This window comes from Asparagus officinalis, chromosome 8, assembly GCF_001876935.1.
Source record: "Asparagus officinalis chromosome 8, Aspof.V1, whole genome shotgun sequence".
NCBI lineage: Eukaryota > Viridiplantae > Streptophyta > Magnoliopsida > Asparagales > Asparagaceae > Asparagus > Asparagus officinalis.
In genome coordinates, this window is record NC_033801.1 from 118408321 (window position 1) to 118415854 (window position 7534).

The following is a 7534-nucleotide window of genomic DNA, read 5'->3' on the forward strand; positions in this document are numbered from 1 at the left end:
AGAAGTTAAGAAGACGGGTATTCCATGTCCCTATCCAAGGGAATGGGATTCAATACCGTACCCGGTGAAATTCAATCTGATTAACTTTACACCGTTTGAGGGGAAGAGTTCGCCGATTCGGCACTTGATTTATTTTAAGTCTCATTTGGGCATGATCTCTGGAAACGAGGCTTTAATGGTCCGGTCATTCGTTGGCACCCTTCGTGGGCCCGCCTTCGATTGGTATCGACGGCTCAAGCCAGGGAGCATCAATTGCTAGGATGACATAGAAAGTTTGTTCCTCAGCAACTTCTTCGATGATGACACTGAAGTGTCAATCGGAACCCTTCTGGATGAAAAACAAAAAGACGGAGAGTCAGTCGACGATTTTGTCAAGCGCTTCTGTGGCAAAGCAATGAATTGCAGAGATCCTATTACAGAGGAGTTCATCCTACAAACATGCCATAATAATCTCTCCATCGATGTCCTGGAAACCCTGGGGGTCGTACCATCCAAAACTTGAAAAGATTTGAAAATGCGCGGTGAACAAGCTGAACACTTTCTTAAAAGAAAGAAAGTTGATAGAGGTCAACCGACGACATCCACAATCCCAGTGAACGCGACTCCCGATCCGAGGTTCCAAAAGGAGTATTCTTTCGAAGATGATGAAGCTCCAGCCATATTTATTAAAGACCAGAAGGGATCTAAGAGGATTATGGATCCAAACTACTGTGCATACCACAGAAGGGTTCTTCATCCCACCGAGATTTGCTTTGGACTCAAAAATAAAATCCAAGCCTTAATTGACTCCAGTGTCATAACGGCGGAACAAGCCAAGTAAAGACGACTCTAACTCCATTGGGTGCATGAGTATAAACTGTTTCCCCTAACTCCAAAGAGTACACGAGTATAAACTGTTTCTCCTAACTCCAAAGAGTATACGAGTATAAACTGCTTCTTCATGCACTCCAAAGGGTATACGAGTATAAACTGTTTCCCGAACCTCCGACTAGTATAAGAGGTTAAAAAAACTGCTTCTTTAAATTATGCGCTCCAATAATGTAACCAAATGTGATTAGACTCAGGTTCACCTAAAAGCTGGGGGTGGATACGAGGTTATCATGGCTGAATACAAAGGTAAGAACTAAGACCTGATTCTGTATCAAGAACAGTAACATTGCTTACAAACGAGAAGTTCTTGAAAAAGTACTATCCTTAGTACATTCAGGGTAACCTATTTAACGGGAAGTTCCTGGAGAATACTATATATGGTGTTCTTAAGGATAACCCGAACTAATTGATTATTCAAGGTGAAAACCAATCATCTGAGTAATCCACTCTTAATCATGATAAAAATGATTATTCAAGGTGAAAACCAATCATCTGAGTAATCCACTCTTAATCATGATAAAAATGATTAAGAACCTCCCGATGTGGCTATTTAATCATGTATCTGAGTAATCCACTCTTAATCATGATAAAAATGATTAAGAACCTCCCGATGTGGCTATTTAATCATGTTCAAAATGATCAAAACCCCTCATATTGTGATTTTTAGAGCACTCTTTCATTGAGATGAGATTCAATGACTTCATTATGTCAATCTTTCTTCATGAAACTCTGAAATCCTTCAAGGATGAAGCTGTCCCATTTGCTTTTCCTTCATCTAAACAGTTAGGATCGTCTCAAATTCCCATTTTGGTCAAACCTTTAAACAGTTAGGACCAAAGCCAAAATCCCCTCTCGATTCGTTCCATGAACGAGAGGTCCACAAATTGAACGATCAAACCTTTAAACAGTTAGGATCGTCTCAAATTCCCATCTTGGTCAAACCTTTAAACAGTTAGGACCAAAGCCAAAATCCCCTCTCGATTCGTTCCATGAACGAGAGGTCCACAAATTGAACGATCAAACCTTTAAACAGTTCATGACAATTGGCAACCTCCATTTGGTCAAACCTTTAAACAGTTAGGACCAAATCCAAAATCCCCTCTCAATTCCTTCAATGAACGAGAGGTCCACAAATCGAGCGATCAAACCTTTAAATAGTTAGGATCGTATCAAACTCCCACATGGTCAAACCTTTAAACAGTTAGGACCAAAGCCAAAATCCCCTCTCGATTCCTTTCATGAACGAGAGGTTCACAAATTGAACGATCAAACCTTTAAACAGTTAGGATCGTCTCAACTCCCATATGGTCAAACCTTTAAACAGTTAGGACCAAAACCAAAATCCCCTCTCGATTCCTTCCATGAACGAAAAGTCCACTCAAATTGAACGATCAAATTTAAACAGTTAGGATCGTCTCAAAATTCCCATTTTGGTCAAACCTTTAAACAGTTAGGACCAAAGCCAAAATCCCCTCTCGATTCCTTCCATGAACGAGAGGTCCACAAATTGAACGATCAAACCTTTAAACAGTTAAACTCTCACTTGGTCAAACCTTACTACAGTTAGGACCAAAACCAAAATCCCTTCTCGATTCCTTCAATGAACGAAAGGTTCAACTTTGAATTGGATAATCAAACCTTATGACAGTTAGGATTATTCAAACCACTCCAGATTCTCTAAGTGGAGATTCCACTTTGAGTTTCTTTTACACCAGGAGATAGAATATAAAATTCTTCCTCTCCGATTCCGGGTTTATCTCTACCAACAAACAAGAGACCAGGAAATAGAATATAAAATCCTTCCTCTCCGATTCCGGGTTTATCTCTACCAACAAACAAGAGACCAGGAGATAGAATATTAAATTCTTCCTCTCTGATTTTGGGTTTATCTCTACCAACAAACAAGAGACCAGGAGATAGAATATTAAATCATTCCTCTCCGATTTTGGGTTTATCTCTACCAACAAACAAGAGACCAGGAGATAGAATATAAAATTCTTCCTCTCCATCATCGGGTTCACCTCTACCAACAAAAAGAGACCAGAATACTCCAATAGGTATACGAGTCTAAACTGTTTCCCTACCCTCAATAGGAAGTTTCTGGAGAATATTACTCAAAATATTCTTAAGAATAACCTGATAACCTCCCAATGGGTATATGAGGTTAAACTATTTCCCGAACACTCCAATAAGTATATGAGTATAAACTACATCTCTCTGAACCTCCTAACGGGTATATGAGGTTAAACTATTTCCCGAACACTCCAATGGAGCATATGAGTATAAACTATTTCTCCATTCTTCGACGGCAGTTCAAATTCAAGACTTCGACAACGGCCACGTGATAAACGCAGCACCGGAGGGATTTAGCTATTCTACAAAGTACTGAATAAGCTAAAAGATAAAGAAGTCAAGGATTGAAGCCATCCATAGAGTATGTTACGCAACTTCCTTAACAAAATACTGAAGAAATTGCAAGGAAAACTTATCATATCCAAAGTGTCCCAGACTCATCTTCAAAATGATGAGTCTGTGATACTTTGGAGGGGGTATCTGTAGACGTCAAAAAATACTTACAGACATCCAAATACCACTCAAGACAAAGAGAAGGTGATAAACATCAGTATCTAAGTCATGGGAGATCATACAAGCCCAAAGGAAGCAAAAGGATCTATGAATCAACACAAAACAATGTGAATTCACAGAACAATGCAAACTACAGCGTGTGGGCGCGGCAGTACATGGTGCCGCGGCTGAAGCGCGGCAACCTATGGTGCCGCGGCCAAGGCGCGGCTACTCATGGTGCCGCGACCATTATAGGGGATGCTGCAGCAGTTATAATACAGTTATCTGATGATTATTAAAGCCCGCGTGGCAGCATATTAGAGATAGAACGTGTGCTGATGTGGACAGGCAGTTAAACCACGAAAAAGGTGGTTAAAGGTCGTGGGAGAACAGTTTCAAACACGTATGAACGTGGGTGTAACTGCCCCTTTAGCCGCGGCAGTGTCGACTGCCGCGCCCTTTAGCCGCGACAGCATCAACTGCCGCGCCTAAAGAGGCAGTTGTTGATCGGCTATTTCTTCAGTTATCGTCTAAGGAGGCTATAAATACCCCCCTATGGCCATCATTGACAGGAGAGAGAGCATTTCCAGAGCAGATTAGAGCAGAGAGCCTTGAGTTTTGGTGAATTAGAGCAAGAAAGAGAGCCTTGAGTTGTTCATTGAGAAGTATCCGATTCAAGAATTTGCCCAAGCTTCACGACCACAAGGAGAGTTTTCTCGGATGATGGACTTAGACAATGAGTCGAGTGGTTTTATGACATCTCCAAGTCAAGAGCCGTGGTGTCAACTACAACATTTAAGTGGGCATTCTCTTGGTGGGACGTCAAGTACTATATTTAACGACGCATCGGGCTATGTTACGGGTGATCTACCGGCCGGATCAATTGTAGAAGAAGAAGTAAATGATGACTCAGAAGATATTGAAGAAGAAGACGTGCAAATTGATAGCATGCATGTGGCAGTTGGAATCGATGATGATTCTCGTTGGATGGATCAATTTAATGTTAACAATGATTATGTGGAAGTTGAAGATCCGTTGCCCGACGAGTTTCATAATGAAGATTGGATAAATACTTCGCAAGCTGAATTTGTTGATGTTGGTCCAAACTTTCAACGGCCTGAAGACTTCACTTTTAAAAAAGGGGACCTATTCGAGAGCAAGGAAGCATTGATCTTTGCGGTGCGAGAATGGTCTATAAAAAATCGGGTCAAATTCAAGCCTGTAAAAACTAATGCAACCAACTACTATGTAAAATGTTATTTCAACGAGAAGAATGAAGTAGAGCATGCAAATGAGCAAGATGAGAGAAACAGGAAATGTCCTTGGTTGCTAAATGCCGCTGTGAGGAAATCAACAAATGGGCAATTTGTAATATCTAGATATTGCGGGCTTCATACATGTTGCAATCCGTCGGTGGACGTCGATCATTATTCTGCATCTTCCTCTTATATATGTAAGCTAATTATGCCTGAAGTTAGAGCTGAACTTGATCTAAATGCAAGTCAGATATTTCAAAGGGTATATGATATGCGGGGCATTAAGATATCTAAATATAAGGCATATGATGCAAGGAGGAAAGCGTTGTCGAAAATATTTGGAGATTGGGAAAAATCTTATGAATTACTTCCACAGTATCTTGAAGCTATCAAACGAAATAATCCGGGTACTGAATATGAAATATTGTCTGAAGAGATTGCACCGGGGATGGAGAGGTTCACTCGAGTATTTTGGGCATTTGGTCCGGCTATTAAGGGCTTCACTTTTTGTCGTCCGTTATTGAGCATTGACGGTACACATCTTCAAAAAATACCTTGTGCACACCACAACTTTAAAAAATACCTTGTGCACATGTTCTTGCGGCTTCCTCCAATCAGCCGGGTGGTGCGAGAATTCCATATAATCGGTATTGTTCACCATGGTATTCAACAATTCATTACCGAAAGACATACAGTGAGAGTTTTCATCCACCCGATGATAGTCGGTATTGGCCCGAATATACTGGACCACGACTAATTCCACCTCAATACAAGAGATAAGCAGGTCGACCACGATCTGTACGAATTAGGGGAACCATGGATCAAGGACGAGAAGGAATTGTCAAGCATAAAAAATGTAGTCTTTGCAAACAACCGGGACATACTCGACCTCGTTGTCCAGCTAGACTCAATAGATAGCAATTAATTGGTAATAATTAACATATTTAAATTATGATTTATTTTAATGTAGACAATATAATTAGTCGTGGATCGGTATGGACCGAGTAGTGATGAGGTCCTATATGACCAGCCTCGACACCGTTCACATGTTATATCCTTTACAGAGGTAACTAAGTTTCTTATAATTTTAATATTGCATTCTTATAATATTGTATTCTTATATATTCATTTTCTTTACAGAGAGGCCCGGATATTGTTATGGTTGATTATAGCCTCAGCCATAGTCGTTGGCATATAGAGGATGAGCGCATAATAGCAGCTGTAGGACGGGCCGGCTTCTTGACATGTTCAAAGCTTCGTTGGATGAGGCTCGATTGGCCCCTACTCACCGCTTTGATAGATAGGTGGAGGCCGGAGACCAACACTTTCCACTTCCGAATGGGAGAGTCTACTATTACGCTACAGGATGTAGCTATGATACTTGGTCTCCGCATAGATGGTCCGTGCGTTACCGGCAGTGATAGACATTTTTGGCCGGACAAGTGTGAGGAGTTGTTAGGTGTAGCTCCAGAGTCAATGCCTGGAGGAAATATTAAATTGAAGTGGCTAAAAGATACATTCTCGGTGCCGTTGCCTTTTGATGCGCCGCCAATATTGATTGAGCAACATGCACGTGCATACATTATGCACATGATCGGTTCAATATTATTTCCAGATTCGAGTAAAGATAAAGTGCATGCCAAGTATCATTTTTATCAGTATTTACAATTATGTCTATTGATTTAGCTTATTTTGATAACTTGAAATGTTATGAAAATGCTAGGTGGTTACCACTTATCGGGGACTTGGACACGTGTGGTGCGTTATCGTGGGGTAGTGCGGTTTTGGCGTACCTATATAGAGAGATGTCAAATGTTGCATTGATGAAAAATAGTGACCTCAAAGGGTGTCTCAGCTTACTGCAAGTATGGGCATGGGAGAGGCTGCATTTGAAGCCGAGACTATGCGTGAATTTACAATTAGACGGACAAATTCCACTAGGATGCAGGTATTATATTTTTTAACGTAGTAAATATAATTGTAGTTATTCATTTGGTACTGAATTTTGAAACTAACACAGATGGAATGTCCAAAAATGTTTTGACGAGACCCCGGCGAGACAGTTAGATTTCTACCGAAATGAGCTTGACCGCATGAAGATTTTTCAGGTATCATTTCTATAAAAACGAGTTTTTTCTTCTATATATCAACTTTCGTTTTAATGATATGCAACAATTACATGTAATACTCTGTAGATGGAATGGGAGCCCTACACCCCATTTCTCGATCATCTACCCCCTATATGCACAGAATACCCAGTTATATGGAGAGCCAGAGTTCCTCTAATATGTTTCGAGATAGTAGAAATGCATGTACCGGACCGCGTGCTTCGACAATTTGGTCTTGCACAACATGTTCCGCAATTTGTTGAAAAAATAGAGAGGAAGGCGAAGAAAGGAGGCCAACGAGGCCATCAAAAGGACTGGGCAGCTGAGCATCAAAATTATATACACAGATGGAATGATAGACATTTTTGTATTGTTGAGCAAATCGAGCCAACTCCCCAGGAATCAGATTACTACACTTGGTATTGGAGGATAACTAGAAGATGGATACTCCATGCGACCACATCCCCGGTTGAGTTGCAAAGAGGATATGTGCCTCGGGGTATATTTTTATTAGTATTTTTCAATATTGCTAAATTATGTTTTTTTAAAAATTTGCAGGTATCAGCAATAGTTGATGTTCAAACCATTGCAAATAGTGGCTTGGAATTGGCTCATGCAGGTAATATAGAATTAAATATAAAATTTACATATTGTAATTTGAATTTTAAAGTAATTTTTGCATTTCGGATTTTTTTGAATTATCTCTCGCAGGTACATATCCCGAAGCACAGAAAC

The 7534-nt window shown here is 40.3% G+C and overlaps 1 long non-coding RNA gene across 1 annotated transcript; it reads left to right on the plus strand.

The window, feature by feature from the left end:
- Window positions 6522-7031, plus strand: LOC109822295. The gene is made up of 3 exons (XR_002242073.1): window positions 6522-6639; window positions 6712-6799; window positions 6887-7031. It is a non-coding gene; the product is annotated as an uncharacterized LOC109822295 (long non-coding RNA).